This window comes from Pinus tabuliformis, chromosome 8 (genome assembly GCF_031772625.1).
Source record: "Pinus tabuliformis cultivar Carrire ecotype Pingquan chromosome 8, CPIR1, whole genome shotgun sequence".
Taxonomy (NCBI): domain Eukaryota; kingdom Viridiplantae; phylum Streptophyta; class Pinopsida; order Pinales; family Pinaceae; genus Pinus; species Pinus tabuliformis.
Window position 1 is genome coordinate 1,912,488,436 of NC_142294.1, and position 26,066 is coordinate 1,912,514,501.

At 40.4% G+C, this 26,066-nt stretch overlaps 1 protein-coding gene across 1 annotated transcript in view; it reads right to left on the reverse strand.

Annotated features, from left to right (window-relative positions):
• LOC149244106 (APO protein 4, mitochondrial-like) overlaps window positions 1-26,066 on the reverse strand; it is a 62,327-nt gene that overhangs the window by 1,344 nt on the left and 34,917 nt on the right. The gene's annotated exons all lie outside the window — the stretch shown is intronic.

The following is a 26,066-nucleotide window of genomic DNA, read 5'->3' on the forward strand; positions in this document are numbered from 1 at the left end:
AATGATGTCAAAACCAAGCAGGAGTACTAAAAAGTCTCCTATATAAAGAGCAAAAAGTAAAGTTAATAAAAATAAAATTAATAAAACATCAAAAAAAACGTGAAATTTACATGCAAAAACATGGAAAACTCTCAAATTCAAGTCTCGACAGCCGCAATGGGAGAGAGATATACAGAAGGAAAGCATCTGGGGACTGAGTCATGGTCCACTAAATCTACCTCCTCTAATAGCCGAGGCCCAATGAAGAAAACTCCAGACATGATGATGACCCGACAAAGAATTGGGGGAAGATCTAGATCCTCTACTACACTGCTGCCTCACCACTGTAACTTGCCACTAATGTCTAGTTGATCCCGTTTACCTGCTGATAAGGGATCCAGTTTGGTGCTTTTGCTGAGGTCTCTAGAGATTGGAAATGGTCCCGAGGGACCAAACTGATCTGGAGTCATCAATCTGTCTCTTAATGCCCCTTGCTAGCGGGAGCACCGTAAAGGAGGTGATCCATTGAACAGGATCTAACCTAGGAGGAGGCTGTAGAATGTAGCCATTAAGTCTGAGGACCTCCTGCATGTAAAAGGATAAACATCTCTGGTCTGAGTACTGGAAGAAACTGGAAAGGGTTTGGAACCCCTAAACAAGCAATGAAATCTCCCATGGATCTCATAATAAATGAGGCAATCGAATATAAAGTGCTCCTCTATCTCAGTCTCTTGGAGATGATATAGCTGGCAAATCCTATGTAAGTAGTCCATCTAGTGGTTCGTCTCAATCCATAGCCAATGAGAGCCAACTCTGAACTGTCCTAAGGAGCTCTGAAGGACGTGCATCCATGGCAATGTTGAATTTGTAACTATGGTCGGTCTTCATAATTTACATTTGGTCACTTGACGTAATTGTATTTATCATTGTAAAGCATATTTATAAATGCTTGAGTCCAAGGAAAATTTGATTTTTAGTCAAAGTCCTACTCAGACTTTTAAAAGATGAAAATTTGAATTTTTGAAATGTAAATTTTGGCTCCAAAAGTGACAAGTCGGCTTCTCTCCAAATCAAGTCGGCCCTGGCCAAGAGACACGTCCATTCACCCAAGACAAACTACTATATAAAGACAGCTCGGCCTCCTCCATTGGCACATTCGCATTCTCTCATACAAGACAGTTTCTAGCGAGTGAAGGACAAGAAGGACGAAGAAGGACGAAAAAGAAAGCTGAGTTTTTCTCTCTTCTTCCTCTCTCTAGCATCTCACACTTGTGGAGCAATCTCTCTACCTCTAGTTTGGATTTTTCTAGGGCAACTGTTGCAGGGGACCGAAATTTCTGGGTTACTGGGGCAACTATTGTAGGGCTGAAATTCTAAGGCAATTGGCTATTGCAGGAGGACCGAAATTCTAGAAATGCGGGATCAAGAGCGAAGTGCAGGATCATATTGGGTGACTTGACTTGGAGAAGACCAAGTTTGACCTTAGGTCTAGATGTGTCTCTCATTGAACAAAAAGAATTTCTTTATTGAAAAGGTTGTTGGGTTTTTCTCCATAGTGGGTTTTCCTAGGGTAAATCTTGTGCGTTGTGATCTCTATTGTTCTATTGTTCTTTATGTTTGAATTTCTAAAGTATAATTACTAAATGATATATTGGAATATGCTAAAAGAAGATCTACATCAAAAGTAATTATCATAATTTCAAAATATTGAGCTAATCCTAATTGCACTAAGAAACTCAACATGGTATTAGGGCTTTGGTGAAGGACGAAGGAAATATTGAGATCACCATGACAAACCCCAAAGAGCATTTTATTCAAGACCTTCTTGTAGATTGGTTTCTATAGCTTCCTCTATGAAATCCAAAAACAAGCTAGAGTGAGCATCTAATTTCAGAGCTTGGAAAATTGGAATAGATATTCTTCTTGCAAAGAACAAGGTTTTGGACATTGTGAAAGGAAAGGTTGTTGAACCAGAAGATGATGTAGGGAAAGCAAAGTTCAAGGAGGATGACATCAATGCTATGAGCGTCATAGTGGACCCCATTAGGGATAATTTGGTTCCCTACATTGCAAAACTTGATACCTCAAAAAATATCTACGATGCCCTAATGAATCTTTACACAATCAAGAATGTTGGTCAATCAATGAGCTTGAAGAATAAACTTCGAAATACAAGGATGACTAATGACGATATTGTGGCTTCTTACTTCATAAGGATTTCCCAAATAAGAGATCAAATTCAAGCAATTGGAGAATCCATCCCTAATCAAGAACTAGTAATTACAACACTCAATGGTCTTCCTAGATCATGGGATGCTTTTGCAACAGGTATAAGCAGTTGGAAGGAAGTGCCTACATTTGAACAACTATGGACATTGTGTGCTCAAGAAGAAGCAAGATTGATGACTAGAGATCGACAAGATGAGGAAGTTAAAGCCCTTGCAGCTCATTTCAAAAACAAAAGAAAGAAGATTGGACCTCAACACAAAAAGTCGGGAAAAGGATCTTCTTCCTCTAAAAAGAAGAAAGACTTATCAAAGATACAATGTTATGGTTGTCAAGAATATGGACATTTCAAGAGAGATTGTCCTAATATGGCTAACAAGAAAAGAAAAGGGAAACAACATGCTTCCGCAGCAGAAGTTGAAGAAGATGAAAAACCAAAGAAGACCAAAGGTGAAAAGGATTTCTTCTACTATTCTACTTTGATAGGTTCCTTTGCAGATGATGATGACATGTGGCTAGTAGATAGTGGAGCATCAAGGCACATGACTGGAGAGTGTGGGAATCTCTCAAGCATGACAAAAAAGTTGTCTCAAAGGGTTGAACTAGGAGACAATAACAGCTATGTAGTCAAAGGAGTTGGAAAGGCATCCATAGAGTTGGAATCTGGTAACAATGTACATCTCAGCAATGTTCTCTATGTACCAAGTTTGAAAAAGAATCTTGTCTCTGTTTCTTGTTTAGAAGATAAAGGAGATAGAGTTGCTTTTGTGGATGGCAAAGTACTTGTTTGGTCCAAGGGCTCTAGTATAGATGATGCTAGGGTTATTGGGATTCATGATGGAAGACTATATAGACTTGTAAGTCAACCAGATCAAGCACTAGTACATGACGAAATAAATCCAAGTGAGTTATGGCACCGAAGGAATGGACATCTTCATTTTAGAGCATTGTCTGAATTAGGTCAAATAGTGTCAGGGGTCCAAAACTGCAAATTAAAAATGATGGTGCAAAGGTTGTGCTCTTGGGAAGAACATCGAGAAACCATTTCCAAATAGTCACAACAAATCTAAGGAAGCTTTATACTTGATTCATTCTGATGTATGTGGTCCAATGCCTGTAAAATTGCTTGGTGGTTTGTTGTACTATATGACATTTATTGATGAATTCTCTCGTAAGAAATGAATATATCTCTTGAAGACTAAGGACGAAATATTTGACAAGTTCCAGGAATTCAAAGTTGAAGTGGAAAACTTGACAAGCAGAAAGATAAAGATATTGAGATCTGACAATGGAGGAGAATACACCTCAAAGGAGCTTGTTGCTTTCTGCAAACAAGCTCGGATTAAGAGGGTGTCGATTGTCCCCTATAATCCAGAACAAAATCTCGTAGCAAAACGAATGAAAAGGTCCATTGAAGAATTTGTCAAAGTCATGACGCATGACTTGGCCTTGTCATTGTCCTTATGGGGTGAAGCATCACAGGTAGTTGTATACATTCAAAATCGAAGTCCTCATAGAGTTCTAGAAGATATGACTCCTAAAGAAACCTTCTCTAAAAGGAAGCCAGAGGTCGGGCACATGAGAATCTGTGGTTGTCATGTATATATTCATGTTCCTAAAGATAAGAGGAACAAGCTTGAGCCTTCAGGAAGGAAATGCATATCTGTTGGATATAGTGAATCTTGAAAGGCCTACAGATATACATTCCAGAGCAACAACGGATTAAGGTCAATTGAGATGTCACCTTCGATGAGAAAGTGGCATGTTGGAGGCCTAAGGAAGTCTTCGTAGATTCCTTGGATGAAGTAAAACATGAGACCTCATGGGAAGAGCATTCATGTTCTACAAAACGTACCAGAAGGCCAAAAGGGCCTCAAGATCTAGCAGAACCAGTCATAATTCCTAAGATCAAGAAGAGACCAGCATGGTTGAGATCCACATTGGAGGCAGAAGGAACCCAAAAGGTTCTCTGACTATGTAGCTCTCATAAAAAATTCATTGATGAAGAACATTCTACATATCGAGAAGCAACTAGTCAGCAAGTTTGGAAGGAAGCAATGAATGAAGAGTACCAATCAATCATGAAGAATGATGTTTGGGAAATTGTGCCAAGGCCTGAAGGGAAGTCAGTGGTGACTTCCAAGTGGATATACAAGATTAAGCATGTTGCAGATGGGAGTATTGACAAATACAACGCATGGTTCGTGGGTAGAGGATCCTCCCAGAAAGATGGAGAAGACTATGATGAGACTTTTGCTCCAATTGCTAGGTACACCTCCATTAGATCCATCATCTCACTTGTTGCTTCTACGGGATGGGAACTACACTAGATGGATGTAAAGACCGCTTTCCTCAATGGCGTGATTGAGGAAGAGGTATACATAGAGCAAGTTGAAAAAGGCCTTGTATGGACTCAAGTAAGCTCAAAGAGCTTAGTATGCTCGTATTGATAACTATTTGACGAGACTGGGATTTACCAAGAGTGAAGTCGATGCAAACCTTTACTTTGAGGTTGGGAAGAATGCACCTATGATCTTATTATTATATGCTGATGACTTGTTTCTGATAAGTGCCAAGCCTCTTATAATTCAGTACAAGAAGCAGTGGGCTTCTAGGTTTGACATGAATGATCTTAGGTTGATGCACTATTACTTGGGATTAAAAGTATGGCAGAAACCTAGCGAAGTCTTCCTTGGTCAAGGAAAGTATGTATTAGAGATCCTTCAAAGATTCGGTATGATGGATTGCAAATCCATGGCGACTCCCATGGTGACTAACTTGAAGAAGTTAAGAGGCTCCGACTCCAGATTGGTAGATCCATCTATGTATCAGCAATTAATTGGTATGTTGATGTATTTGGTTAACACCAGGTCGGACATCTGCTTTGTTGTGAACACCTTGAGCCAGTTCTAGGTAGAACCGAGACACAAGCATTGGATTGCAACAAATCACATCTTGAGATATTTGTGTGGTACAGTGAACTATGGCTTGAGGTATGTTGCAAACAAGGATGTACAGCTTCAGGGATATACAGACACTGATTGGGCAAAAAGTGTTGAGGATAGGAAGACTACCTCGAGTGTATGCTTCAGTTTGGGATCTACGATGATATCATGGATGAGCACGAAGTAGAGATCGATCACACTCAACATTGTTGAAGCAGAGTACATTGCAGCCAATGAAGCTGTACCAGAGCAGTATGACTCTGGAAGTTGTTTGCAGGGTTGTTCGACCAAGAGTTGGAATTGATAGTGATACACTGCGATAATCAAAGTTGTGTGAAGCTTTCAGAGAATCTCGTGTTCCATGACAGGTCGAAGCATATTGAGATCAAGTACCACTACATCTGTGACATGGTGCAGAGGAGAGCAATAAGGCTCAAGTAGATCTCCACTGTTGAGCGAACAAGTGATGTTCTAACGAAGACGTTGCCAAGAGACAAGTTTGTGTACTTCAGAGACAAGTTGGGACTCGTGGAGATTACCCCTCTCATTGAGAGGGAGTGTTGATATGTCTGCAGCACGAATGGACATCCTTCCATGGATCCAAGAGACCCAGAGGGCTCAACAGGTGTTAAGTTTAGGTATGTTCTATGCTTAGAGCAATTTATTTCAATTTTCATAGTTAGCTCAATATCTTTTCCAGATTAGCAATCACATCAGCATTAAAGTAAACTGCAAATAGAACATAAACATAAATTGCAGAAGACAAGCCAAGACAAGAGGACACAAGATGTGGCGCTAGCCAGAGACAAACCCCAATGTGGGGAAACCCTTGATCAATTCTTCTTTTATGTTCTTCAATAGTTCAGCAAAGAGAGAGAGAGTACATATTACAACAGAAGTCAACACTTTGACTTATCTAGATAAGTGCAGAGATCATCTCTAGGAAGATGATACATGAGATCAGTTGAAGACATACTGCTTCAACTGATTCTCCAAGGTGACTCCTTCACCTCTCATTGTGTTGCATCTTGTCATCATGTTGCACCTCACTGTGCTGCACCCATCATCACAATCCTACATCTCATCATGCTTTACTAATCATGATTGTATCCATCACTGTACTGCATCTCCTCTTGCTACACTATGTTGAGCTCTTCATTGCACTATGTTGCACCCAAATGCATGCTACAATACCTCAGCATCGTGTTGTTGCTTCCATCACATCATGTTGCACTATGTATCACTGTGTTGCACCCCTGTTACTGTGCACTATGTTGCACTATCATATAGCTGTAGTATACCATGTTGTTGCTTCCATCACAACACGCTGCACCCCTTTTCATTCATTCATGTTGTCTTCAGCACCTTACTATCTCATGTTGCCCACGCACCTTATTCCATTGTGTTGTACCTAAATATCATTGTGTTGCATCGAAGTCAAACTTTAATCCTCCATGCTACTGGCTATGGCCTGCAGCCTAGCCCAACAGCAAGACAACCCAGCTATCTTTAAATCTTCTCTTGCACACTCAGCAATTAAGGTACATGAGACCCCTCCTAAGACTGCGGTCTAGAACAGTGTTAAGGTCTTCACCATAACTTCAACTTGACTGCGTTTAGGGCAGCTTCAATATAACAACATACATGACTATTACCTAGAACCAAGACAATGTAGAGGGCAGCTAGATCCAAGACAGCGTTTAGGTCTCTCTTCTAAGTCTATGTTTTAGGTGGCATCTTCTTTAGGCAACATAGCTTCTTCTTACCCAAGACAACAACTATGTCTAGGGCATCTCCTTTCCCTTTAGTCCTGTGGCTAGGGCATTCTGCCTTCATGACTGTGTTAGGGACAGCGTTAGGTTCTTTATGACTGTGCCTTGATCTTGTAGAGAACAACAATTAGGGCTTCTATAAGCCCTGTGTTTCCCCCACTATTCTTCCAATTATGACAGCGTATTAAGATCAGATCAAGGTTCTCTTCTTGTTGTGTTTGAGGGTTTCTTTTAGGACAGCGTTAGGGCTGTTAGGGCTTCTCTATACCAGCGTTGAACCCTATCCTTGTTGCGATATAAGAGCCTCCTTTTTGGGCAGCGAAGATTCTTCTCCATGAATGTAGATGAGGGCAGCGTATAGATCTCTTCGTCTAGGGCTAGGGCAAACCTCCTAGATCAGCATATTCTCTTAGGGATTCTTCCTTCCATTAAAACCCAAACGAATGGAGAGGAAGAGATCACAAGAGAGTTGTGAGTGTGTCCAAATGACTTTCAAGGCACCTCTATTTATACTAAAACGTTGAGCACATGTGGGGTTTATTTGGTTGTTGGCCGACCTTGACGAATTGTCCCATAACACAAATAAATTCATATCTCCATGAATACTTATCAGAATCGGATGATCTTTAGATCAATCCTACACCTCTCGATGAGAGGGATCCAAAAAAAATATCAGCTGCCATTAATAAGATGATCCACATGGAGTTTGGCCCTAGTTTCCAATTTTAACACTCCCTCTCAACTAGGGAGAACTCCATCTGTTGATCCATCTGCCAGACTGTACTATCTCTGCCAACAGTGCCCTGCTGAGCTCTGCTCTGCTGAACCATGAAGAAGAAGAATTGATTGAGAATGTCTCATACCATTCTCTACTGACCCGAAGTCAGTTTTATTGATCCCAGATCAATATCACAAGAGAGTGTCTCAAACCACTCATACTGATCCCAGATCAATGGAGGTCATCCTAGCATAGGGAGTACGGTAAATACAACGATACGTCCATCGATAGTAACACTATGGTCCCTAACCCCATTTCCCTGCTCATTGATCAGATGAGAGGTACTTCCCATGAGTCCCAGACTGCATGGGTAGGATGCCTCGACAGGAGAACCAATCATCATGTCCCTAAGTCGCCTCGGGGTATCACAAGGGAAGGCCGAGCCATTCACCCTATACTCAGCGCACCATTATGGGAGGGTGAGTCGCCCTATGGTCGCGTGTTGCTCCAGTAGTACCCCAAGCCCCCCGGAGCTCCCAGAGCTCAATGCATGCAACATGCAGGACCCTCATAAGAGGGTCTCTCAACAACTCCAAGTCGTTCGGGAAAGTCACAAATTTGACCTTTCCCTGGGGCTTTGACAGAATGTCTACGACCTGTACATCAGTCTCAATGCGATGGAGCCTCCTCGCTCATCGACGTACCATATCCCTGATAAGGTAGTATCTGATGTCTATCTGCTGGAGCAATCATAGAATACGGGATTCCTCAACAATCGAATCCCCCCCTAGTTGACACAGAAGATCACAATGGTATCCATCATGTGTACAAACAGCTCACTGAAGAGCTTCCACAACCACGCAGCTTCACACGAGATCATACTCGTAGCTATGTATTCGGTCTCGGTGGTGCTTATAGCAACCGACTTCTGCTTCCTGCTCATCCATGATATCGAAGCAGAATCCAAAGAGAACCAGCACTCAGAAGTGCTCTTGCAATCCTCCACACTGCCTGCCTAGTCAGCATTCGAATAATCATGCAGCTTCACATTTCCAGCAGTGTATCTCAATTCATGAGAGATTGTGCCCCGAAGATATCTCAGAAGATTCTTGGCACCAATCCAGTGAGGCTCAACCATATATGAGCTCATCATGCTAACTGCAAAACATATGTTTGGACAAAAGTTCACCAAGAACATCAATGCGAATGAGTTTATGAAACTCAAAGGCATTTCCCAAATCTAGTCTGGCATCACTACCATATAACTTCTTGAAAGTTAAGATCCTCGAGGTAGTCACAGGTTGCAGTTTATCGTTCCACATCCGAAATCCAACTCCCTCTTACTGCTGCAAATGAGAGGGTTTGCACTTGTCAGAAATAGGTCGTCCTTAGAAGGTGCCGGTATGAGAGGTCTATCATCCACAACCTTCGAGCATTGGTTTGGATCGGTTTCACTCCTAGTGAATCTCAGCTTCATCAGAGAACTATCAATCCTCTCATATTATGCCCGGGGTGTTTTGCTTCAAGCCATAGAGGGCTTTCTTCCACCTGTATACATGAGATTCCTGATCATGAATCTCAAGCTCCTTGGGTTGTTCCAAACCTGTGGACCTGCTACATAAGGGGAATGGTCCCCTTGATAGATTTCCATTCGGTACATCTCAGAAATGTACCTTCATGCTCTTCTTGAATTCAGGCATCCATGTCACCATCCGACTCACATCGGGTAGGGTCCCATAAGTAGACCTCCGATGTTATAGATGATATATGTCAATTGACATGATCCCCAATGGACCATCCTGCAACTTGATACAAATTGCCAAACCCTAAACCCATGAAAAAAAGGATCTTTGAAAATTCTATTTTCAAACGCGTACCTTTCCATCGATGAATGCCACCCTGAAACCTTTGACTTCCATTGCCGAAATGGACACCAGGTTCGTCTTGTGATCAGGTACATAAAAGATATTTTGTAAATGAATCGAGTTACCCTCATTCAATTGAGAGTTAACATTTCCTACACCCTTTTCAGGATAGGTGGCATCGGCTCCAAGTATAATCCCACGATTGTTTCCATCTCTTACCAAATTCGAGAGAGCACCCTTCTATCCGATGAAGTGCCTTGAAGCACTATAATCAATAAGCCAAATTCCCACAGAATCTGAAGGAGAGGGCCAATACAAGATAATGCTTCTTTATTTTATCAGAAACAACATTTGATTCTTCATACCTGGGGTTCCTTGCTTTCTCTGAAGAGTCAGCCATTTCCTTGATGACCTACATTACCTGTCATTCCTCTGATCATTGAAGATGTCCCTAAAATGATTGTTATCATCATCAAGTGATGTGTTCCTGCCATTCGAACACTCCTTCGCATAATGGCCGAACTTATTGCAAACAAGGCATCTGTCTTTCTTTCCACCCTTAGATCCAGACTTCCCATTGAAGTGATCTTTAGGCTATCAGAAACTTCCGCTACGCCATTCTGATAATATTCTCTGCTTCGACTTCACCCTTGGTGAATTTGAAGAGGGATGAGAAATCCATTGATCCTTTTGTCCTTTCCCAACTGTCCTCGGTGATTGCTCTTTCACTCTTGCTTGGGCTTCGTCTTCACCTCGCCTCTGATACCATGTTAAGTTTAGATATGTTCTATGCTTAGAGCAATTTATTTCAATTTTCATAGTTAACTTAATATCTTTTCCAGATTAGCAATCACGTCAGCATTAAAGTAAACTACAGATAGAACATAAACATAAATCGCAGAAGACAAGCCAAGACAAGAGGACACAAGATGTGGCGCTAGCCAGGGGCAAACTCCAATGTGGGGAAACCCTTGATCAATTCTTCTTTTATGTTCTTCAATAGTTCAGTAAAGAGAGAGAGAGAGAGATAGTACATTTACAACAGAAGTCAACACTTTGACTTATTTAGATAAGAGCAGAGATCATCTCTAAGAAGATGATACATGAGATCAGTTGAAGACATGCTGCTTCAACTGATTCTCCAAGGTGACTCCACCTCTCATTGTGTTGCATCTCGTCATCACACTGCACCTCAGTATGCTGCACCATGATGCACCTATCATCATAATGCTGCATCTCATCATGCTTTACTAATCATGATTGTACCCATCACTGTACCGCATCTCCTCTTGTTGCACTATGCTGAGCTTTTCATTGCATTATGCTGCACCCAAATGCATGCTGCAATACCTCAGCATCCTGTTGTTGTTATTGTGCATTATGCTGCACTATCATACAGTTGTAGCATACCATGTCGATGCTTCCATCACAACATGTTGCACCCCTTTTCATTCATTCATGTTGTCTTCAACACCTTACTGTCCCATGTTGCCCATGCACCTTATTCCATTGTGATGTACCTAAATATCACTGTGTTGTACCTAAATATCATTGTGCTTCACCGAAGTCAAACTTTAATCCTCCATGTTGCTGGCTATGGCCTGCAGCCTAGCCCAGCAACAAGACAACCCAGCTCTCTTTAAATCTTCTCTTGCACACTCAGCAATTAAGGTACATGAGACCCCTCCGAAGACTGCGGTCTAGAACAGTGTTAAGGTCTTCACCATAACTTCAACTTGACTGCGTTTATGGCAGCTTCAATATAACAGCGTACATGACTATTACCTAGAACCAAGACAACGTAGAGGGCAGCTAGATCCATGACAGCATTTAGGTCTCTCTTCTAAGTCTGTGTTTTAGGTGGCATCTTCTTTAGGCAGTGTAGCTTCTTCTTACCCAAGACAGCAACTATGTCTAGGGCATCTCCTTTCCCTTTAGTCCTGTGGCTAGGGCATTCTACCTTCATGACTGTGTTAGGGACAGCGTTAGGTTCTTTATGATTGTGCCTTGATCTTGTAGAGAATAGCAATTAGGGCATCTCTTAGCCCTGCGTTTCCCACACTGTTCTTCCAATTATGACAGCGTATTAAGATCAGATCAAGGTTCTCTTCTTGCTGTGTTTAAGGGTTTCTTTTAGGATAGTGTTAGGGTTGTTAGGGCTTCTCTATACCAGCGTTGAACCCTATCCTTGCTGCAATATAAGAGCCTCCTTTTTGGGTAGCGAAGATTCTTCTCCATGAATGTAGATGAGGGCAGCGTATAGATCTCTTCATCTAGGGCTAGGGCAAACCTCCTAGATCAGTGTATTCTCTTAGGGATTCTTCCTTCCACTAAAACCCAAACGAATGGAGAGGAAGAGATCACAAGAGAGTTGTGAGTGTGTCCAAATGACTTTCCAGGCACCTCTATTTATACTAAAACGTTGAGCACATGTGGGGTTTATTTGGTTGCTGAACGATCTTGACGACTTGTCTCATAACACAAATAAATTCATATCTCCATGAATACTTATCAGAATCAAATGATCTTTAGATCAATCCTACAACTCTCGATGAGAGAGATCCAAGAAAAATATCAGCTACCATTAATAAGATGATCCACATGGAGTTTGGCCCTAGTTGCCAATTTTAACAACAGGGAATGTTGAGTGAGTGTCTCTTAGATGTGGACCCTGATCACACACCAGGAATGGTGGAGTGAGGTCCTGGACCCTGATCACATACCAAGCATGGTGGGGTGAGGTCCTTCAGCAATTGGACCCTGATTACAAACTAGAAGGGTGGAGTGAGGTCCTAGGCCCTAATCACACACCGAGAAGGGTGGAGTGAGGTCCTTTGAGCATCTAGACCTGGTCACCAACCAGGAAAGGGTTGAGTGAGGTCTTGGCTCAAGGAGCTCACCAAGAAGGGTGAGTGAGTGCCTACCAATTGAGGGTCTCAGCATTTTTGGCTTAGGTAGAGGCCAAGGGATTCGAGGATCGATCACTCTAGAGGAGTGAGTCTTGATATGTTAATGACATTGCCATGTGTTTGGTATCGACCCGTATATGACCACTAATGAATGTTGATGATGGATGATGATGCTGGTAATAATGAATCACCTTTTCTTTAGAGAAATATGTTCAATTTGAGAACATCTATGACAATGATTATGAATACCTCCCTAGTTAAGAGGGAGTGTTGAATTTGTAACTATGGCCAGTCTTCATAATGTACATTTGGTCACTTAATGTAATTGTATTTATCATTGTAAAGCATATTTATAAATGCTTAAGTCAAAGGAAAATTTATTTTGAGTCAAAGTCCTATTCCGACTTTTAAAAGATGAAAAATTTGAATTTTTGAAATGTAAATTTTGGCTCCAAAAGTGACAAGTCGACTTCCCTCCAAGTCAAGTCGGCTCTGGCCAAGAGAAATGTCAATTCACCCAAGACAAACTACTATACAAAGGCAGCTAGAACTCCTCCATTGGCACATTCACACTCTCTCACACAAGACATTTTTTGGGCCAGTGAGCAAAGGACAAGGAGGACGAAGAAGGTTGAGTTTTTCTCTCTTCTCTCTCTCTAGCATCTCGCAGGTGTGGATTAATATCTCTCTTTGTGGTTCGCATTTTTTGGGAGAAACTGTTGCAAGGGGCCGAAATTTTTAGGTTACTGGGGCAACTATTGTAGGGCCAAAATTATGGGGCAACTGACTATTGTAGGAGAGTTGAAATTCTGGAAGTGCAGGGTTAAGAGCAAAGTGCAGGATAAGATTGGGTGACTTGACTCGGAGGAGAAGACTAGGTTTGACCATAGGTCTAGGTATGTCTCTCATTGAGCAAGAAGAATTTCTCTATTGAAAAGGTTGTTGGGATTTTCCCCATAGTGGGTTTTCTCAGGGTAAATCTTGTGTGTTGTGATCTCTATTGTTCTACTATCCTTTAAGGTTGAAATTCTGAAGTATAATTGTTGAATGATATATTGCAATAAGCTAGAAGAAAATCTACATCAAAATTAATTATCGGAATTTCAAAAATATTGTGCCAACCCTAATTGCACTAAGAAACTCAATGAGTGAAGCATGTAATGAGGACGGACAATGAGTTCATCCCTCGTCATCATGAAGTACTCAGCATAAAAGGCCATCTTTGAATGTAACCTACCCTGAGGATTTATCCAAGTGACCTATATATATAGCCTGTAGATATCCTCACAAATGATCGTACTTGTCTCCTATTTCGTTGGTAAGAGGTGGCCATGTGCATACAAGGGATATCTAAATGGAGGAAGCCAATCCAACATAATACAAACTAAAATACGGAGATTTGAAACTCTAGTGTACCGACATCGATACCAAGTTGAAGGACTAGTTGTTGCAATGGATTCTGATGAATGGTAAGCCAAGTATGGATATTTATCACGCCTCTATGTTGTGTTAGAAAAACTCCAAACAAAATGTATAAGTGAGATGAGACTAAACAGTGCTTCAAGTTGGAAGGGATGAGCACTAAACTCAGTGAGGATGATAATCTAAGGAACTATGTGTTTGCGCATAATGAAGCGGCAAAGGAGGATGGTTTGTACTCTCTCAACTCAGATCCAATCAAACTTTTAGTAAGCTAGGTCCCTAAACCTCGAACCCATATAGAATTATGAGCCGAACAGAATGTCCATGAGCGACATCTGGGTCAATATGTCCTAAAAGTGGTTCTAAAAACATTGTCTCTCAAGAAGAGCCAAGGACCCATAACACTTGTCGATTCAAGGCTAAAGTACATGTCGCAAACTAAAGTGAAGAACTGTGAATAGTATCCCCAAATAAGTATATGTGGTGGTGATCTCGATCTCCTCACATTTGAAAAGGATGTGGTCATTAGAGAGAATCTTCTTCGAAGCATTGAAGATCATGACCTTGGTTTTACCAAGTTGACCATCAGCTATCGAAAATCACAAAAAAGAGACAACGCATCCAACTATCACTTTAATCTGTCTGGGGATTAGGCTAGAAGGATAATCAGCGGCAAACAAAAGGATAGAAACCAAGACATGATGTAGAAGGCAACCATCACTGTGCTAGATGTGTTCACTGAGGAAGGACTCCACTTCATCAATGTAGATTCCCAATAATGTGGGGGACAAGGGGAAACCCTATTTAACTCCAAAAATACTTTGGATGAAATCTAATAGGCCATGCGTTGTGCACAAGTGACCAAGGAACAACTTATATAAACATATGATGGTTGACAATAGGGTCTCTGAAATGCCCATGTCTTTAAGTCTCTGGAACAATGCCTCCCTAAGGATAGAATCAAGAGTTCTCTAAAAGCCTACAAAACAATAGTGAACTTTCAAAGAGCGATGGTGTGCTTCCTCAATGATGGCTCTGAGTGTGAGGATGTTATTGATAGCCTAGTGCTCAAGTCAAAATCCACCTTTTCCTCTAGCTCTGAGATGTCATTGCTCAAGTTACCCGGAGAGCTTCAAATTGAGAACTATAACATAGAGCTTCGAGAATGTGTAGCAATATAATGTTTTGTAGTTATTGGCATCAAGGCTAGGGCATGATTTGCGTATCAAGTGAATGATGTGATGTGACCATGATGATGGAAAACTTGTACAAACCACATGATTAAAGAGATCACCCAAGGAACTAGAGAGTGAAGCCTGTGTTTAAAGAACTCTTTCTGAAAACCATCCTTGTCCATTGCTTTTCTCTTGTTCATCACCCAAACGGCCTCTCTAATGTCCTTATCTGAGAATAAAGGCATGAAGAAGGTGATGTAACCTCAATCCGGGGTTGCCCAGGAATATCATAAAGAATAGAGACATGCAAGAACATGGATATGAGGTTAAGGTCGAGAGGGAGGGGAGGTGGTAGGAGAAGATGATGCACCAGAAATGTTTAAGGGAGAGAATAAAGGAGGAACACGAGTCTTATCTCCTCTAAGAGAAAAAGAGACGTTTCTTGCGATGGAGAAAACAACGATTGGAGTCCTTGTTGTTGGGGTAAGAAGGGTGAGCATAAGTGACTGTGTATGAAAGCTTGTAGTGGATCACAGGACAAGAGTTGGAGGTGGAAGTGGGTCAGGTGGAGTGAGGGAAGGAGTTGAAAGCTACGTCCCAAATGATGGATGACAGACGATTGTACTTGGTAGAAGCAAAGTCTAGTGAGGAGAATAGGGTCTCAGGGGGGAGCATATGGTGAAGGTGGGTAGTAAAGATGTCTCAGCCTCCTTTCTTGAAACAGAAAATGGTGCGGGGTGGGCCCTTATGGGGGGGAAGGGGGGTTCTAGCAGAGGAGGAGAGGGTGTCAACCTGAAAAGTGAAGGAAAGAAAAGCATGGTCTACTAAGGGGATGTGGGAGATAGTTAAGTAGCAAATGAAGGGGAGCTAGTTTTGGCTAGAAAGAATATAATCACCAACACTAACCCCTTCGCCATGAGGGAAACATATGAAAAAACAAGAGTCTATGAAATAGGGGAGCCCATTTAAAATCAACAACTCATGAGATTCTCCTAGTTGTACAAGGTGTTGACCATAAGTCATGAAAGGTCCCATCTCATCATCTAACATCCTATGAAATCTCACTAATGCTAGATCTATCTCCTAGATGCAAATTGCATCCTTCGATCGATCGCGGAGAGGAATCTAGAGGGTTCTAGTCCAGGTGTTGAAGTCACTTAGGAGGATAGCATCCCCAACTACAGAATACTAGGTGATACTATCATACAAATCTAAATAGGGATACATGTCAGCTCCCTAAATAGCAAAAGACAAAGAAGCAAGAGGGAAGTAACAGAGTGCAATGTAAATGTCCCTAGGGAACAAAGAAACACCTTTAACCTAAACCCACATAAACCTAGAAAACTCATTTGATGCCACCAAGATATCCTACTCTAGAGGAGGTCTCTAACAAACAAGAAACTCTAACCATCTCTTATCTACATGTTGAGCATTGATGGGACCCTATGAAGTCCAAGAGAGGCCAAATCGAGATCACATGAGTATTGGCAATGAATAGGACATCTGACGAGCTCAAAGTATCATACATGAGACCCAATGATGACCAAAAAGACACATTACCATTCCAATCGTTGATAGAAATGTTTGCATTCTATTGCCTCTCTCGATGAGCATGTCATTGGAAAACCCTAGGTCGATATTCCCTTCTGAGTGGAATAGAATCCTGAATAACTGCTCTCAGGTTCCAAATGATAGCCACTTCCTTGCTTTGCGTGCTACTACACCTTGTTGAAGGAAATGTAACTAGGCTAGGTCTTCATAAATGTAATTTTGATATTTGTACTTATTCAAGAAAAGATAAATTATTTTTGTATTATTTGTCAATGAGTTTCTTGCTCGTTAAAAATAGGTCAAGCACATTTGGAAGTGCTTCTAGAGAGTCAAAGTAAAAATGTAATTATGATAAGACCCTTTGAGGGCATGTTACATCATGTAAGTCATCATACAAGGTCATGGGAACACATACAAGCATGGTCAAATCCTCTCCTAGCACCAACGAAGTCTACAAGCAGCAAAACAGTGAATAAAAATGAATTATAATGTAAACTGCAAGTCAGCCTAAAGGCAGCGAGTCAAGTCGGCTTAATTGGAGGGACAATCCTCTATTTATAGAGGTTGTCCACTCCAAAAGATAACGCACAACAAGCTCTGACATCTGCAAGTAAGAAGGAGACACGTATGATGAAGACAAGGCAAGAAGAAGGGTCTGTTAGGGCAGCGAAGAAAGAAGGAAGGACAGCAAAGGTGCAGGGTTGTTTTCTAGGGTTTCTGCAGCCACACGTGCGAAGAGATAAGGGACAGTCTGCGACCAGATCAACAGTGAAGTGACAAGGGTATATTCTTCATGGTTTGGGCTAGTAATTAGGCCTACAAAGGCCTCCTACTCCAGCGAAGAAGAAGAACTCTCAAGTGAAGTAAGGAAGCAGAAAGTTGAAGTATGAAGGACTGTTTCTAGGGCTAACAGTCACACATGCGAGGTGCAGCAAGGGTATGACAGCAGACAGTCTTTCTTGTTTGGGTAAGAGATCAAGCCTCCAAAGGCTCACAAGCCTAATGAAGGAGCCCATCTCTCTAAGGTGAAAAAGACTCTAATTGGAAGACAAAGTGTCGAAAGAAGTGTCGGAAGATGTGCCGGAAGTGACAATGCAAAAAGAGGAAGGATTTGACTTATGCTTGGAGGATATCCTAGTCAAGGGTCTAGGGTTTGGTGGTTGTTCAAATAAGAAGCTTCAATAAGAGAAATCTTACAAAGGGTTTTCCTCTCAAGAGTGGAGAGAGTTTGTCCTTGGCAGAGAGCCAAAATTTTGTGCTCTTGTTATTTTGTTTTGGTAGAAGTTTGATGAAGCACACACACATGCACTAGTAAGAAGAAGAAGAAGTATAGGCTAACTAGGAAAAAGTAAAAAGACTTCACAAATTGTCATTAAGTCTCGGAGAATCATCATAACACTACTTTGCCCTAGATTCTCTAACACACCTAACTCTCTAGAGCATTTGAGCTCCTCAATCTATGATCTAGTGAGATCTTTGTCAAGGAAGATCTTATTGGGAAGAGATAATGGCTCATGCTTAACTCTAAGGGCTCAAAGTCGATTAATTGTAGACCTGAATTGGAGGAATAGAGTAGAGTCGAACCCAAGCCAAGCTCTATCGAGGGAAATGCTAGGGAGGTCTAGATTATCCCTGAGAAACAAGGTCCCAACCACCCATGGAGTCTCAAGACAAGAGGGGTAGAGAGAGAGGTTTAATTCTAATGCTTGCCTAGCACATTCCTCCACTAACTTAGCATGTACTACATCCTCAACTAATTCCATAAGAGGGGGCTCTATCCTTTCCTCTAACTACCTATGCCCATGAGTTAGTATGTGTTTATGTTTCATGTTGATATGTAGCCTACTGAGATCCAATCTCCTCCTATTTGTTTTTAAGGTCAAAAAGTTCTACATGCAAGGCTTCACTAAAGGAGTCATGGGGGTGTAACTTAGACCTTGCTTTCATTTAGTGGTGTCTACAAAGAAATGTTCTTTGCCTCCAATTTTGCTACTTTGTTTGTTGAGTTCTCAGGCCTCTATCTGTAAGGCTGACTCCTAGAGTTCTAATCTCGTGATCAAGGTCTGAAGAATGTTATTACTACCCCTCTCTTTAGAACCCCATGTATTTCGAACTCCAACTAATGGCTCTATCATCTCGTTAGCAAGAAAGAGTTATATGCCTTCCTGTAACAAAGGAGACAACTAGATAAATTCAATGGGGTCATCCAGATGGGCTAACAAGATGAAACCCCCAAGGGCATTAGGGATGGCCCCGCGATATTGCCCCCTGGAACTCTCTATGTGAGCCGCATGACCCTCTATACGAGCCAATCTCTCTGAACCTACAACCAATGGGCAAGTGGATCCTAGGCTAAGGTGATAGAGGTCTGGTCGAGGTCATGAAGGCATCAATGCAAAGGTGAGGACATCGATGTGGTGGTTGAAGTTGTGGTCGAGGGTGTGGAATGCAGTTGCAGCCAAGGCCTATGAACAAAAGAGGGCTTTGGATTAGAGTCACTTAATGTTGTCGAGCTAGAGCAAATATTGAGTGGGTGCCTTTAGGGTGTGTACCTCACATAGGCTAGAGTTGAGGTTGGGAAGCACCTGAGACAAGGCAAGAGCTGAGAACTAGGGATGGGAGAAAAAAACCCCATGTCCTTCAAATTTTTCAATCAAGTAGGTATAGCCCAAATGGGTGCGAGAAAAAATGTTATCCTCCCCACCTAAGTTCAAATCCTACGTTGTGACATGATGCTCTCCATATGTTGTTCGTTGGATACAATGATCATTATGAGATTGTCAACAAAGCCTCGAGCTTCTACAAAATCTGGTTTACCCTGGGTACCATCCTCGAGATGAGGAGCAGTGCCTAGGAAGTTTCCCTACAATATATATTTTGAGGAAAAAAATTGATTTTGGAAGAGTTGAAAGAATGATGAAGAAAGGGAAATTAGAATAACTCATTGAATAGTATTTAAAAAGAAAATTGTGGCATTTATGAAAGAAACCTCTAGTATTTATAGTATCCTTAAGAGGTGTAATATTTAATATTTTTCATGTCATGCTGAAATCAAAGTCAAACTTGGTAACTATGACTCTAATACCACCACTACAAGGATAGATATCCATCTTCAGCCAAGAGTTGGGATCTAAGCACAAAGGGGGGTTGGAAAAAATCCCCAAGTGTAAACCCAAGGTTAAGATGGAGCTACGCTAGTTTATTTTTTTCACATTATGGTAATTAATTAAAACAAATAAAAAGTTGTGGCTCTTTCCCTTTTCTTCTTTTTTTGACAGAATGGTTACTAAAAGAAATGTCATCAAAAATTTTACATTTATTTATTAATGTTACCCACAGACAAATGTCACAAATGTGACATGGAAATCTCTCCCACTCTATGCTATAAGAGCACCTCACTTCTCTCACAGCACAATGAACCAAATTTGGAATCTAGTAATTTAACTGACATCTGACATAGATTCTGTAGTTATTTGGGGCTTGGACACCACTGTTATAACTTATAAGCCCCAAACTGTTATGAACCAAAGAAATTGCACTAGCAGATTTAGCGCATCTAGTTTACTATGAAAACAGTAACAAATTGGGAAAATACACATACAACAATCAGCAATAAATTTAGTAATAGTAGAAATCTAATAGCATTTAGCAAACTTCAGATCTGACTAACTGACTACATTTTCAAGTCCATAGCAAGAACCCCACTACCACTGAATCTTAAATAACTCTATAAGAACATAAGGAAAATTTTCTGAGAAGATATCGACACCAACCTAAGCCAACTCGAAACCCTGCATGCCAAATATGCAAACTCTCAAAGACTACTCGTACACAAAATTTGCTAAAGATCCCCCACTTTAACACTTACAATCCTATTTATAGATACTGTTCCCACTTTAGCTTCTTTGTCTTTTGCAAATGGGATAATGGACCCAACATAAAAAATTGTTAACTAGAAGGAAAGTACAGCTGATTATCATCGAATTCTTAACATAAAATATGTTAACTAATGGAAAAATATAAATTACTATCATAAATTCAAATCACCCGCAAAAAGTACCAATAGCTAGCATTCAAGTGTAAGATTATATTGGACATAATAAATATTTGGCTGGTCTGAATCTTCAAAAGCTCACACTTACCAAGTTAGTGTTTATATTCAAGGAAACATTTGCAGTGGAAAGTATAGGAAAGGCCTAGGAAATGGCCAAGCTTGTTTCTTTCTTGGAAAGGCCATGGATTCCGCTCAACCAGACATTTAACAAGCATTCTCTTTAGTGGCCGCTTATCCCTTTATTTAATTACAAGTGCTTGGTCAAATCTCCATGATTCTTGGCTCTCAGGTTCTATAGAAGAGGTATCAAAACTATTTTAGAAATATTTTTACTCCAATTAAAGTGACTAATTTCCATGGTCAAAGTTGAAGGAGAAATTCAAACTAAATAACTCAAATAGATTGATCCTAGATCGTGTTAAATAGCTTAACCCAAACTCCGTTGTTCAAGTTGGATGTATAGCCTCCAATGGGACAGTGGCAAGACTGAATTGAAAATTACTCTATAGCCTTAAGAAGTACAGGGGATGATTGCAAAATGGTTACGGAGAGAGACTTTGCTTGGGAATTTGACAATGAACTTGATAGGGAAGATCGAATCTCATTTTTTCCTTAGACTATTAAGTTGGGAAGTGAACCATCTCAAGGACCACCTTGTAAAAGACTGTACATTATGCACAGTAATAGATCTTTCAAAGAGAAATATTTCAAATAAAAATAAGAGACAAATGCTATAATAAAAGGGTATAATACATTCTCATAAATACACATCAAATGGGATATGCCAACTAGCCTACCTAGATCCCATCTAACATTTAATCATCACTAAACTATTCTAGCCTACATAATTATGCCCATACTATCCTATATTATACTTGTACATAATGAACCTTATGTTTGGTACAAGTCCTCTACCTTCAAAACATTGTAACCTCAAAGCAAAGTTTAGAGAGGATGTTGCAAACAGATGACCATATTCTTCACTGAGTGTTTTCAGTTGGTGAAGTCTTCCATTGGATTCATGATTGTTGATTTAATTATAATCTGATCTTTCACAAGGTTTCTCTTCAGAATGTGCTTAATCCTATGAGATTGTCCCCAACGGACTCTTGAAATGAAAACCTCAATGCCAAGATGTGTGAAACTCCTCTAACTGGAACACTACCTTATGCAACTCGACTTCCTTATTAGATACGAAGATGACTACTCTATTGGTTGGAGGTTCAAAACCATACAATTTGTAACTTTTTCCTTGCCATTTAAATTTCATAAATTGTTTTTGCAGGTTGGAGTAAGTGCTTGGTAAAAATTTTGAAAATGATAGCGAGAAAGGGTTGTTGGAAATACTGAGAGGGGGGGTGAATCAATATTTCTTAGCAATTAGAACTTTTTAATCATTTTCAAAGCATTAGTTAAACTTTAGTTATTATGATTGTTCTCCTTCAGATAAAACAGTAATCCACATTAGACAACACCATACAACAATGTAGAAAGATAAAACAGTGGACACAGATTTTTAGGTGGAAAAACCCCTCCAGGGCAAAAACCACCGAACGATTCTTAGTAATTGGCTTCTTCTCTCTTCAAAAGAGAAATTAATTACATCAAGATTTTAGCTACAACTGAGGGAGACATCAACCCCCTAATTCACAGGCCACAACCTGTAGGATGGTACTAGACCCTAATATCTTGTTGCAACTAGAAGGACGCCCCAACACCCTGTAGATCAAGCCACAACTTGATGAGTGCCTCAACACTCTATTTACTAGTTGTTGTCAGAGAGGATGCTTCGTTGCCCTATCAATTTATTAGCCACGATGCTCTATGCAAGCCACAACTTGCCCTAGCACCACCCTACCAACCTGAAGTGTTCTCAGGCCACAACCTGAAGGTGACTCCAATCACCCAGAAGAGTCGGTAGATCATGTTTCACAATTTTCACACTGGATCCCCTGTACTCTGAATCAATGTAGAGTAAGTGTAAGAAAGATGTAGAATAAATGTTGAATCCTAGTAGCCACTGACAATTGTTCCCACAAATTGATCACTACACAATGCTACACATCAAGTTATCATTGTTTAACTACACATCATTGTCACTGCACACTGCATATCATTGCTCATAAATGAAAAGTCATCAATGCACAATCAATGTCATCATCGTATCAGGCTGCACTCGATGCTACAACCATCAGGTACTGCTATCAAATAATGGCACAAACCAAGGTGCCTCAGGTCACCCAGATGACCTGCAATCAGTGCTTTCAAACGTTGTCCCCAAAGAGCTACCAGCATAGAAGCAAACATCATTGTTTGACTGGTCAAGCCCTGTTATCCATTCTTCTTCAATATGTTGTACAACTAGATGATATTGGCTTCAAAACATGCTGCCATGCAAGATTACAATTGTCACCTATGCACAAATCCTAGGTCATACAAGAGAAATCCTAGGTTATTATTTCAAGACCAACCCTAGATCAATATTGTCATAAGTCCATAAGTCTAATCAATTGATCAAAGTGAAAGGTGTCAACTCAAACATTGTCATCTATAGGACTACAACATTGTCATACCAATTAGAAGGCTTGTCAAAAGTATAGACAAGACACTTGTGAAGTACATGTAGTCAAGATCAAGTCAATAGATCATGTAGGTATCAATTCAACACAAGGTCCCTTGATGCCCTATCAGTAATAATCACATCATTTGTTAACATGTACCTTTAGATGCAAATATTAATAGGCTATCAAAACAATTGTCACAATAGTGGATGTTAAGTGTCATGTTATTGGTCAAGTTCATCACTTGCCTAGCTGTTGTGTTCAAGTCATTGTACAATATCGTCTGAATGTATTAAGTCAAAGTCAAACTCAAATTTATGTCATAGAATGCTTACTAAGTTAATCATTGTTTCACATCATTGTCAGGTCTGCGTATTAATGTCAAGACTTTATGAGGTCAATGTTAAATTAACAAGTTATAGCCCTCATAACATTACTACCATGTGTGATATAGTTATTTACATCAAGAGTCATTCATATGGTACATAATCATGGTTATCACAATACAAGTTATACAAGACTGTGAAATATAGAAAAGTAATAAGACTAGGCCATCAATCTTCAGAGTAGTGATTCGTTGCTTTAGGTCTGGTCAAACCATAGTTATGCCATTAATTAAACCACATTCCCTTCATGTGATCCGAATCTTCAGGGACCAATCAATCTTGAAAATGATTCGTTGTTTGAACTAGGCCGCAAGCTGCTTCAGGAGGTTATCTTTCTCTGAGTAAACCTCAAGTCAAAATCACGGATCTGTGCTACTTACTGTACATTACTATAACAGTTCTCAAGGTATGTTACTATAACAGTTCTTAAGGTATGTTACTATAACAATTTGTCATCAAAAATTGTGCACAAGTTAAGTTTGAACATGTAAGATCAAGTCACTACACCTTCTCATCCACAAGTAACTGTAGTGCAAAGATAATAGAGAAGTTTGTAAAGCTAGATGCACAACGAACCTACAAAGACACACAAGCGAATCCAGAACCAAAAACAAAATTGCAACATAAAAGAGACTTGAATTCAATCCTAAAAGATGGTCAAAAATCAAGACTTAATGCTGCACTCCAATTTCAAGAGAATTCCCTGCATTTGATGCCCTAACCACAGGGCCAAAAAGGAAGGACTGAAGGCTTAAGCATAGTAAATAAATGTTTGCCCAAGCCTGCAGTCTTGCCCTAATAAAGTTGCTACAAGGTTGAACTTGCCAAACAACACCCAATCAAGACAAAACAAAAAGGTCACTTACCTCCTGCAATTTCGCTGCCCTAAAAGAGGATCGAACTTGAAACTACCTCAAGAAAAGAACTTCATTGATCTACCACAGAAAAGTCAAGTGATTTCAGAGCTTACGCATGGAAATATTTGTTGAGATGTTACATTTTGGAGGTTATGAGTATCCTTTTATAGTGTGTGGCAAGGCTAATTAGGGGCTTCATTTGGTAGGCCTTTTATGATATTTAGGAACTCTTTAATTCTTAATAGGATTAATTTTAATAGGACGAGTTGCATGAGTAGTTCACTCATGCTAACTCAATCAATCACAAAAGAAAACTCCTTCATTAGAAACTCACTAAACTTAGCCATTCTAATTGCTCTAAAAGGAGGAACGAAGGCACAATCTAATCAATCGCCTTGTGAAGACGATTTGGTGAGACAAAACAATAGAGCTCATGAGTTTGTGAGTAGATTGCACAGGTTTATGTGTGGAGCTTGTGCAAGTATTGAAGAAGGCAAGCAGATCAGGAGTTTTGTTGATAGTTTCAAGCTTGGTACTAGCAGAGAAATTAGATTGATTTCAGATTGAAACAAGGTGTATTTGTAAAAGATCTATTGCTCTAAATTCTTCAGTAAAATTCTCAAGCAAGCAGAGGGTTTTCCCAGTTAGGTTCCCTAGAAAAATAGTGTGTTTTTATTGTGTGATTGTGTTTATTTATGTTCTTATTCCACTGCAAAGTTTAGTAGAGAAAATTTGTGTTTATGTGAAAAGAAATTATATTTCAGATTGTTCATATTGGTAGTTGCAGAATTTCGTGGATTTTCTACGATAGCACATCCAAGAGCAACCTGTCATAGAGAAGGATGAATCTGTGTTATCTCCTTATGTGTTTGGAGGGTCGAGGTTAGGCAGAGAGTTGGCCGAGTTTAGCGATTGTTCTGGGCATGAGTTTAAGCAGTGATTTTTGTGTTTGAGCCGAATTTTTTTTTCTGTGATTTGGAGCAGGGCTTAAGTGTTGGACAGAAAAATCTAATACATGTTCTGAAGCAAATTGAGGCCAAGATACCAAAAATTACAGCGAAGAAAAAGGGAGGTCTGCGTAATTTTTTTAGGCAAAATGGGGTAATGTACAGTTGTAGAGGGAGTCTTATTCAGGCCAAATAAGACCTCAGATGTGTGCTACAGAATAGTGGAGTACTTGAGGATAGGAACAGGTCATTCCTCAAAGGTATGTTTTGTTCCTTCATGTTGATGTTTTGCTAAGTGGATATTGTTCAGGTTGGACAATGTGTGTTTGGCATCTTAAGAGCAGTGAGGAGGGCTGCTAGTAGGTGTCAAAAGGAGCCCTAAGTGCAGACTTGTGAAGGACTATTAGGTCTGCTAGGAGAGACAGTTTTAGAGGCCCTAAGTACAACTTCTTGTGAAGGACTACAAGACTGTTAGTAGGCAAGTTTTAGAAAGCTCTCAGGGGAAGTAGGATGGCTTACCAAGGGTTGAGAGCATATCACTGTTTAGAGGGAGCATCAAACTTTGTTCCATGGAAAGGGAGGATCACAATAGTGCTAGGAAATAATGGGGTGGGAGAGTACATCAAACAGGCGATAGTGCCACCTCAACACCCCCAGCAATTGGCCCAGCATAATAAGAATGATATCAAGGCAAGGAGG